Source organism: Benincasa hispida, chromosome 8, assembly GCF_027475165.1.
Source record: "Benincasa hispida cultivar pf3 chromosome 8, pf3_genome.v1.1, whole genome shotgun sequence".
NCBI lineage: Eukaryota > Viridiplantae > Streptophyta > Magnoliopsida > Cucurbitales > Cucurbitaceae > Benincasa > Benincasa hispida.
The window spans coordinates 44,692,993-44,703,521 of NC_143485.1; the positions used below are offsets into that span (position 1 = coordinate 44,692,993).

The 10,529-nt window shown below is 41.5% G+C and overlaps 1 non-coding gene across 1 annotated transcript; it reads left to right on the forward strand.

The window, feature by feature from the left end:
• Positions 1-291: 291 nt before the first annotated feature.
• On the forward strand, positions 292-398 carry LOC120084273 (small nucleolar RNA R71). Its single transcript, XR_005483638.1, has one exon. It is a non-coding gene; the product is annotated as a small nucleolar RNA R71 (small nucleolar RNA).
• The last annotated feature ends 10,131 nt before the right edge of the window (positions 399-10,529 follow it).

A 10,529-nucleotide genomic window follows, 5' to 3' on the forward strand; every position in this document is an offset into this window, starting at 1 on the left:
TGCCCTCTTTGCATTCCAAGATTATTGATTGCGATGCCCTGTCATAAATTTATCATCATATTCATTTGATTTTGCAAAGATGCGATGGCACCATTATTTGCGTTACCTTCTTTGGGTTTTACTCGTTGATCGCTTTCTTGCCAATCTTCATGATTTTTCGATATGCGATCAAGAATGTTCTTTTCCTTCATAAGCTTGTCTAGTAAACCGCCTGCTGCTACCGCGTTGGCAGCTGTTTACGATGCAGGATTTAATCCATGGTAGAAAATCTCCATCTAGAGCCAGTCTAACAATCCATTGTGCGGGCAATTGCGCACTAATCTCTTGAACCTCACCCACGCGTCACTGAGCGATTCGTCTTCTTCTTGTTCAAAATTTGTGATTAACTTCTTCCTTCTAGCATTCTCTGTATGAGGGAAATACTTTTTCATGAACTTCTCCACAACCTGTTCCCATGAAGTTATCTCTCCTGGTTCGAGGAAGTATGCCCATTTTTTTTCTTTATCATACAACGAAAATGAAAATAGTGTGAGTCGCACTTCTTCAGCGGAGATATTAGGAAACATAAAAGTGTTACAAATTTTAATGAAGCTCCGGAGATGGGCGTGCGGATCCTCGCCACGCTGTCCACCAAAATGTCATACTGTCTAGATCATTTGTAACATTACCGACTTCATCTTAAACCTTGATCCATCCAAAGCTGGCCTCATGATTTCTAGGGAGAAATCATACAAGTTAGGTGATGCATAGTCCCGGATGGGTTTATTGCAATCATTCGCCAGAAGGATAGGATTTGCCATTATGTTGTTTGCATTCGCGGCTCGTTCTTCCGGTTGTTAAGCCATTCTGTGAGTTTTTCCTTGTTGTCGGCGGTTGTTTATCCGTCTTCTTCAAAATGTTCTTTCGATCTCTAGGTCATAATTGGGCTTAGGATCATGTCCTTCGCTCATGCGACACTTGATTCTTCCCTTTCCGAAGGAATGGTAATGCACAAAGGTCGAAAGCTGCAAAGAAAATCAAAGAGGTTTTCTGTTAGTGCAATATATATCGTAGTCCTCGGTAATGGCACCAAAAACTTGATGCGTGAAATTGTGATGTGTTATGGTCTAAGTTTGCGATGGTGTGTGTTATGCGGTGATCATACAAGTTTTCCTGACAAGGCCCAAGTATAAGCCTTCTTAGGTATCCTGGTAAGTCCAGGGTCAAACACAGGGACTACTAAGTAAATATGCGACAGACTCTTCGATTCTATTGCGGTGGTAAATAAATGAAGTGGGTAGTGTTTGAGCAAGATTTTTCCTATGCGACGGAGTTGAACGTAGAGTTGATGAAAGTGTAGAGTTACAATACGTATGCGATGAAGGGGCTGAGAAGGGGTTTAACTAACATTTCCTAGGATTGTGCACAAGTTATGCGATCATGCTACAAACAAATAACAACACTTCATTTCTCAATGCAGAATGCCATAATTCCTATTTCTGGGACATATGCGATATGTATGTGAAACAGTTGATAGGACTTATTTCTAAGCCTCTATTCTTGCCTATGCGATGATGAATGATGCACACATAAAAAAAGGTGACCACATACAATCATTCCTATTTCTAGGGTGCATGCGATGTGTAAATAGCAATAGAACTTATATCTAAGTTTCTATTTCTTGTTTATGCAATTCTAATTCGACTCTCTCAAGCCTAGATTCTAATATGACTCTCTCAAGCCTAGATTCTATCTTTAGACTACTTTCTCAAGTATGTCCAAATGATGAATGATGCATACATAAGACAAGATGATCGCATAAAATGTAAATCTTAAGTCATGGTAGCTAAGTACTTCTCAACCCATTCAGAAATTTAGCTACTCATGCGAGGTATGGAGAGATTGAAATGAGATTTCCATTTTCTATAAATAAAGTACTGAATACAAAATAACAAATGGATTTGAGAGATAAGAAGCCCGGTAAGCAATGTTTTGCTTCCTGTGGCCTTTTATGTGAAACTCAAATTTTCCATTTTCCCTACTTAAGCAGGAATTTAAGGGATTAACTAAGTATAAGTTAAATCCTAAGTTAAAGAGTAGAAAAACTCTAAGTGTTTAAATATATTATTTAGTAGCTTCGAAATAAGCCGTAACTAGTGAAAATTTGGTTAAGTATGAATCCAAAAAGAACTATGCGTTGGAAGGCAAGAAAAAATAGCTAAGTATTAGACAATGCGTGGGCCTTGTGCTAAGCGTTGGTGTTGTGCCATGCATTGGCCATGAACATTTGAGAGGTTATTTGGGCGTTGAAATAGGCTAAAGTGTGGCCAAGAGGAAAGACTATGTAGGGACAAGCATGTGGCAGCCAATGTCTTGAGAGGTTAGCGAAGCATATGACAACCTTAAGTTGCGCGGACATGGGCGCTGGGCATTGGAGTTGCGTGTGCTGGTTATCAACCATCGTGTAGCGCTGCTCATTTGCTACACGATCGTATACCTCATTGTGTAGCACTGAGCATCGCTACATGATGGGGTATGCGGTCGTATAGTAAATGAGCGGAGCTATATGATGGGGTATGCGATCGTATAGTAAGTGAACGGAGCTACATGATGAGGTAGGTGATCGTGTAGGTAGGCACTGGACGATCGTGTAGCAAATGCATGAAGCTAAGCAGTGCGGTAGGCGATCGTGCGGAATGGTGCGGCATTAGACAATGCGGGGAGTCGCACTAAACGATAGTGCTATGCGATGATGCGATAGGCGATAGCAATGATGTGCTAGACGATAGCCATGATGCGCTACACGATGAGAAAGAGCTATGTGATAGGCTGTGTGCTATGCGATAGGCGCGGACGCTATGTGATGGTGCTATGTGGCGGCCTTGCTAAGCAATGAGCTAGACGATGAGACAAGCCATGGTGAGCGCATGGTGAAATGTCTTTGCGTTGCTAAGGCTGGCAGTACATAAGGCTTGTGAGGTTAGTTGCGTTGGTCTTGAGCAAGAGACTAACGACGTTGACAAGTAACAAGGACATACATGTGTTGGTCATAGGGGGTGCATTAGCAAGAGCCTAGGCAATGGTAAGCTATACCATGAGGCGTTGAGTTGAGACCTAGTTTGACTCAAGGGTTTTTATGCGTTGGTGATATGCTATATGCCAAGGACATCAGAGGCATGTGGGCGCATAGGATAAGGCTAATAGTATGCGTTGGAAGAGTGTTGGTCATAATCTTAGTTGAGCGCATAGGCCAAAAGTAAGCCATGCGGGAGAGGAAGGTATGCGGCCAAGGATGCGATGCCTTAAGTTTTGACTCAAGTGATGCGTTGATGAGAAAGCCATGAGTTGATGATGGCTAACCGAGAGAAGGACATGCACGGCCAAGTAATAAAGTTGGGATGAGCCTTGCGAGCATCTAGCATATGTGACCAAGTTGTGTCAATCAGATGCACAAGGTAAGGTTGCGTTAATTAGAAATGGCATAATCGAGGTTAGTAGGTTGCATATGGGGAAAGGTACTAGGCGGCAATGGCTTGAAGGGTGTTATGTGAGATTAAAAAGACACCTCAAGGGCGTAAAGATGGGATGGATGCATGCGCCAAGGGGTGGTGTCCGAACATAGGTATGTTGCGCCAATTGGATGGACGTATATGACGTTGGATGAACGTATTTGTGGTTAGATGGATGCATTTGTGGTTGGATGGACGCATTTTCCAAGCTGGCTTACGATCATGGGAGTGTGGAATGCGCCCATGATGATGCTAAATCATCTGGACATGTGGCTTGTTGAGGAGAAATCTTGGGCCTTAAGCAAGTGAGGTGGACGCACAAGAAGACATGCAAATTTGAGCGCTATGTGTTGGCTAAAGTAGAGGAAGACACCTTGGATTGAGTGGAGTAAAGATTTTGTTAATAGTGTAGGGAAAGTACACCTGAACATGTGGCCAAGCAGGAGGTGTCGCGCTGGGGGAGATTTTGGACGCCTATAAATAGGGCCAAGGACTTCTCTTCAGAACATAACTCAAATTCTCTTCAAAGAACATTAGAAAGAGTGTATGAGGGTTAATTGGGAGGAGACTATGCGTTGATGAAGGAACGCATGCGTTGGTAGCAAAACCATGCGTCGGTCATGAAGTTCCAAGAAGAGGAGATGCTGTCGGACAGTGAAGTCTAGAAGTAGCATCAACTTGGTATGAGGATATCTCCCAGAATACTCGTGCGTTTGGAGTGATTCTAAAGCCACCTGAAAACTACGTGAGTAGTTTTCATGGTAGGGAAGAAGAAAATTAAAGGAATCGGGCTGGAGAATGAGGAAAAAATAGAAGGGTCGAGCTATCGAGTAGGCTTGGGCCAGCCTTGATGTTTTGATGATTTTGGGCAAACCATGAGGAGCTATGAGCTAAGATTTTAAAGGTAAGCTTCCTGAGATATTTTAGAACATGTTTTCAGAAGGAAGTATCTTAAAATAAGGTTTGGAACTATGAGTAATCTAAGTTGATAATTGAATCTGGAATTAGGATTCAAAAGGGAAACCAAGGAAACATAAGGAACTTTGGAAAGGAAAGTTCCTAACCAACCAAGGTGAATGGTTATTGTGTTATTGTATTGTTGATGTAATTTCTATATATAGGTAAATATATATAGGGAATAATGTTAAATTGGCATGATCAGGGATATATGTTTATCTTGTTACTATGTTTGTTAAGATATTGCTTGTATGTTTGTGTTGGAAACTGAAATTGTACCCGGGCTATATAGTTAGCATGCTTGAAAAGGTACTTGGCGGGAAAATATAGTCGACTTCAACTGGTGGAAAAAGATAGTCGGCTTCGGTCAGTGGGAAATTATAGTCGGTGACGACCGACGGGGAAATATAGTCAAGTTACCTAAGTATAGCTAGTGGGAAAATAGTCGATGTGCACATTGGCAGGATAATAGGGTACAGGGAAAGTTTCCACAGGAATTGTTGATACATTGCTTTAGGCTACGTGTGAAAGTGCCGGGAAAAATGTATGATCATGCCAGGGATAACCAGTGGTAAAGCTAGGGATGTTTACATTATGTGGTAACCAGTGGTCAAGCTGGGGATGATTATTTTAACTAGCGGTTGAGTTGGGATAATCCAATAGATTGGCTAGAGAAATAATATCGAACTTGTGTTAATGTTCTTATTGATTATGAATTGATTTTGAAATGTATATTTATGAAATCAAAGTTATTTATTTATCTAAAGACACCACTCACTGGGCTTTATAGCTCATGTTTTCCAATGTCTTCCCCCCAGGTAGCGAAAGGTGAGGAGTTCTAGGGTGCTACTAAGGTCAAATTCTGCCACAAGACACAGTTACACTTCCGGAGGGTTTTAAGAATGGTTGTTGTAAACTTTGTAATTAAGTCTTGGAGTTGTATGAACATTACATTGTTGTAATATAAAATGGGCCTACTTAATTAGTTGTTGTTATCTCATTGACTTTAAGTTTACTGAGTGTATTAAAGAGGTTCAGTTGGATAGTAGGTATCACAAAAGGGTGGTATCTACGATCCCTCATGCCTTTCCTTGGGCTCAGGAGTGTGGGCTCGGGGCAAGGTGTGACATTTTACACTGCTATTTTTCACTCCAACTCTGTTCTAGATGTGTATTCTTGCTCTCGCAAGTGTTGACCCTCTCTCCTTTGTATTGCTTCCCGGCAGTCTCTCGATCTGTCCGGGAATGATTTCTCGACTTCCTCGTCTCCTTGCTCTTCTCCGTCCTCTAAGCATATGTATGAGTATGTGCGTGAACAGACTAACTAACTAACTCTCCCACCCCCTTTTTCACTGGTGGCCTTCGATATTTATAGATTTTAAGGTGAAACAGCTTTTCTTGCTAATGATTGCAAAGATGGGTGGCATTAATTCCCCTACTCTGTTGTGCTATTTAATGGTCACCGAAAGTTGAGTGTACTTGCTACATTGTGGCTTTTAACGACTTGTTAACTAAATTCGAAATTGACTGTTATCAGCTTTTCGTCCCATCATAATTTATTATGCTGTCACCTTGATGCGAGGTCTTTATGTTGCCATCTTTTTAAGAAACTTCTCACGATCGCATAGCTTGCAATCGCAATCTTTAAACGTGCTAACGCATTGTGTCTTTGGATCGCAATTTCATATGCGCCATCACATTGTACCTGCACAAAATAGGTAAATTAACTGTTTTTATGTGATGAGCGCTTGTGATCGCAATTCTTTTAAGTTTAGCGCTTTCGGACATGATATTGCTTATTTACCATCGCATTCTCTCATTGTTTTACTTATTTGAGCTGTAATAACTTGTATTTCTACCAGTTATCAGTGCATCATCAAACACATCAACATAAGTGGGCCAGCATGTCATGTTGAACATTAAGCAGAAAGACAAAGAACCGTGCCATCGGTGGTGTCAGTGACAAGCTGTGTGGGGGCCAGATGGGGCCCCGGGCCGTGACCTCGGAAGGTGGGGTTCCATCGCGAGTTTGGACGAGCGGCTCTAGAGTTAGATGCATATTGATAAGAAATGCAAGCATGTCGAATTTCATGTCAATTGGAGTTTAGACGAGCACATGTTGGTGAGTGACAGTTCGCCACATTTGATATGCATAGGTGACAAAGAGGAAAATGTTCAGAATGCACTATAGAGGGAAGCATGGTGTCAACTCTCCACCACCCCTGGGCCCTGTGGCCTAAGTGAGCCACCCCGTGGCACTTGCATGTGTGATGGCATGGGCGAGCATTACAAGACAAATGTCTTAGGCATCTTCCATTGAGAATAGGATCTCATGGATAGTGTTGGACGGCACGGGTATGCCGACATTGCACCCCTTCCCATGGGCTGAAGGTTCGATGTATACCCGATATGCCGTTTTGTTTCAACAAGGGCTTGGAAGGGCCTAAGTCTTGATTATGTCCGGATGGATGGATGTTCGAGAAGTCCTGAGTTGGATTGTTGCTCATAGATCGGTTGATGATGGTTTTCGATAAGCGTGCCCGAGTTGGAGAGAGAAAGCTGATGACATCCCGACACTCGAGATGACATCCTAAAGCATTGGCGGGACTCGATAGTTCCCGGTTTGCCCGATACTTGCTTGAGTTGTCCCGATAAGCAGTGTAATGGTTCGGTAGAGCCTGTTAGGTGGCCATTAGGTCAGTAGAAGCTCGATAGGTGCCGAAGTACGGCGGTAGAGCCCGGTAAGCATTGTTATGTCCTAAAGGCTCGATAAGTGTCTGAATCACCCGATAAGCCCCAGTAGAGAGTTATAAGCTTGTTTTGGCCCAACGAAGGGTCAGAACTCATCCCGATTGAGTTTCGAAGCGATGTAGAAGTGTGGGAGACGTGTTGTTGGGAACCAAGATGATGAAGAGAGATGCAACGTTGCATTGTGATGATCTTAGCCTCGTATATGGGCAAGGTCGAGGCTGAGGCCTTGGCCTTGAGTAGAGGCAAGTTGGCTAGAGTCTCTAGGGAAAATACACGTACGGGCGATGTGTATGGTCGAATGAAGTTCAATTTCGCATGAGTTCAGTTTGGTTGAGGATGGAATGACCTTGCCTAAGGTTCGACGAAGCTTCGAGCAAAAAAAGTGAATTGGGACTTGAGCATCCCTTAAGGTTGACCATGATCACGGGTGAATCATGGTGTCACACGGTTGGAGAAGTACGACTGTGACATTTGGTATCAAAGCAAAGGTTGGCTCTAATACATTTGGTATCAGAGCCACTCTTTTTGAGTGGAGCTGAACATGACAGAGAGAAAGACCCAAATGTTGAATTGAAGACTTCACAGTTGCGTCAAGAATGCCAGTTTGGCAGTGCAGATGTGAGTCAGTATCAGAGACAGTGTATGGGTTGAAGCCAGATTTCGCCATTGAGGGAAATCTACCTTGTCAAGAAGTAAGAACCAAGCTCATTTGCCGAGAGTTTGGGTGTTTCGTTGGCAAGAAGAGGAAGGCTCATGGGTGGGATAGCTCATACGTAGTGGCACATTACGTACTTGATCTGACGCACATCATTTCAGCAGGTCCATTATACAGCCAACCCAAGTTTGGATCTTCATCGGGATGATGTCGAGTTTAAGTGGGGAAGAGTGCTGCAATCCAACGAGAATGAAAGTGGATTGTACCCCTAAGTTTGTCATCGAGGACGATGACAGTTTAAATGGGGGAGGATGTCATAATCTAACTTTGAGATAGTAGATTGTGACCCCACTTGTGCAGACAGTGCAGTAGCGACACGTGAGTGTCGACACATTTGGAAAAGACAGAGGGCCAAAAGAACTACCGTGATGCGACCGAGGAGGACGGTGCATCATAAACATACCAACATAAGTGGGCAAGCATGCCGTGTTGAACATTAAGTAGAAAGATAAAGAACCGTGCCATCGGTGGTCTCAGTGACAAGCTCCGTGGGCCCCAATAATGTCCCACTTGTCCTAAAGCTAGTGGGGTGTACATCATAAAAGTCATAATAATATAAAAGTACACAAAACAAGAAACTAAGGCATAATACGTGCCCAATACTCTCCCACTTGCCCTAGACTAGATGTGGCATATCTAGTAGACCCGTACTCTGTAGGTGACCCTCCAACAGCTTAGCTGTGAGGGTTTTCGTAAATGGATCAACAACATTGTGTGCTGAAGCTATCTGCGTGAAGATCATGTCCCCTCGATGCACAATCTCTCGAATGAGATGATACTTTCACTCTATATGCTTCCCACATTTGTGACTCCTAGGATCTAAAAAATTTGCCACAGCACCACTATTATCACAATAAAGAGTGATGGACTTTGACATGTCTGGAACCACTTCCACTATATAGCTTCCTTGGCAGCTTCATAAGCTGCTACATACTCAGTCTCAATAGTGAAATAAACAATGCACCTCTACTTGGTGCTCCTTTAGACTACAGTCGCTTCGTTAAAAGTGAACACGATCTTGGAGTAAATTTCCTAAAATTATTATCAGTCTGAAAATCAGAGTCCGTGTATCCTATAAGGATCAAATCCTTAAAACCATACACAAACATGTAGTCCCTCGTTCTTCGAAGATACTTGAGGATGTTCTTAATAGCGGTCCAGTGATCAAATCCTTAATTAGACTGATATCTACTGACTATCTCCACTGCATAGCAGATGTAAGGTCTAGTACATAACATCACATACATCAAGCTACCAACAGCTGATGTATAAAGGGTCCTCTCATTTCTTAAATCTCTTAAGATGTCTTAGGACACTCTTCCTTAGACAAAATAACTCCATGCCTCAAAGGGAGCAAATCTCTCTTGGAGTTCTGCATTGAAAACTTGACAAACATCTTGTCAATGTATGATGCTTAAAACAGGGCTAATGTTTTGTTCTTTTGATCCCTAAAGATCTAAATGTTCAGAACAAACTACGCATCTCCTAAGTCTTTCATTTCGAATTAGGCCACTAGCCAATTTTTAATTTCAATCAGTAGACCTACATCATGTTAGAGTAAGATAACATGCAGGAGAAGTATTAAGGATCCATAAACATTCAAATTCATTAAGTTTGGTAGAAACTAGAGTATGTTCATCTAAATAAGAGAGTTTTAGACATTACCTTTGTAGAACTCTTGAAGATCTTGATCAAACAGTAGCAGTCTTCACCAAAGATCACCGTGAACCACCTCAAGATCTTCCTCACTATCCTCTTGGAGCTTTAGACTGAGTTGTGGGACTCAAGAACAACTTGAAGCAATGTAAAACAGAGAAAAGCTCACAACAGCACACTTCTGAAGAACCTTTTCTTCCAGCTGAAATTTTCTCTCAAAATTTATGTGTAATGCATGTCCTTAAATCACTCCATTCTTCTTTAATTATTGCAAATGAACATGCAAAGAAGAGATATGCATAGCTTGCAGCTCATGTTTGGAGTTAAATGAAGAAGAGAAAGTGGGCTTTGTGTGAGCATGAAGAAGATGATAATGAAAAATCTCACATTTCCATTTTGTGCATGTAATCTAATTTTCCAATTTTTCTTTAAAACCAAAAGTTGATTTCAAAATCCATTTTGATTTTTAAAACTGAAAAATGATTTTCTAAAATTAATTTAAAATATTAATTAATTTAATATCAAATATTAAATTAGTTTTTGCACCATAATCATCTTCATATATTTAAATCACATTTAAATATATATTCTCCTAATCCATTTATTTTGAACGTTTCAAATTAATTTCTCAAGCTACTCTAAAGCTTAACCATTTATGAGTTAGTAGGGGGACCTCGTGGACCTACAGATCATGGGCTCCAACGATTCGAGATTAATCGGCTAAACTCATTAGTCCGATCTAACCCCATTCGTTAACTAATGGGACACTCCATTATAGCCCATAGTTGAACTCCCCTCACTGTAGATATATTATGTCTATTTTATAACCATAATTAATAAGTCGATCCTTCACAGGTTGTTCGTAATCACAACTAGCTAAGTCAAAATTACCATTTTATCCCTGTCAATGCATCTTGTTCTTTAAGTTCCTACTGACCCTCTAATGAACAATTTTGATTCATA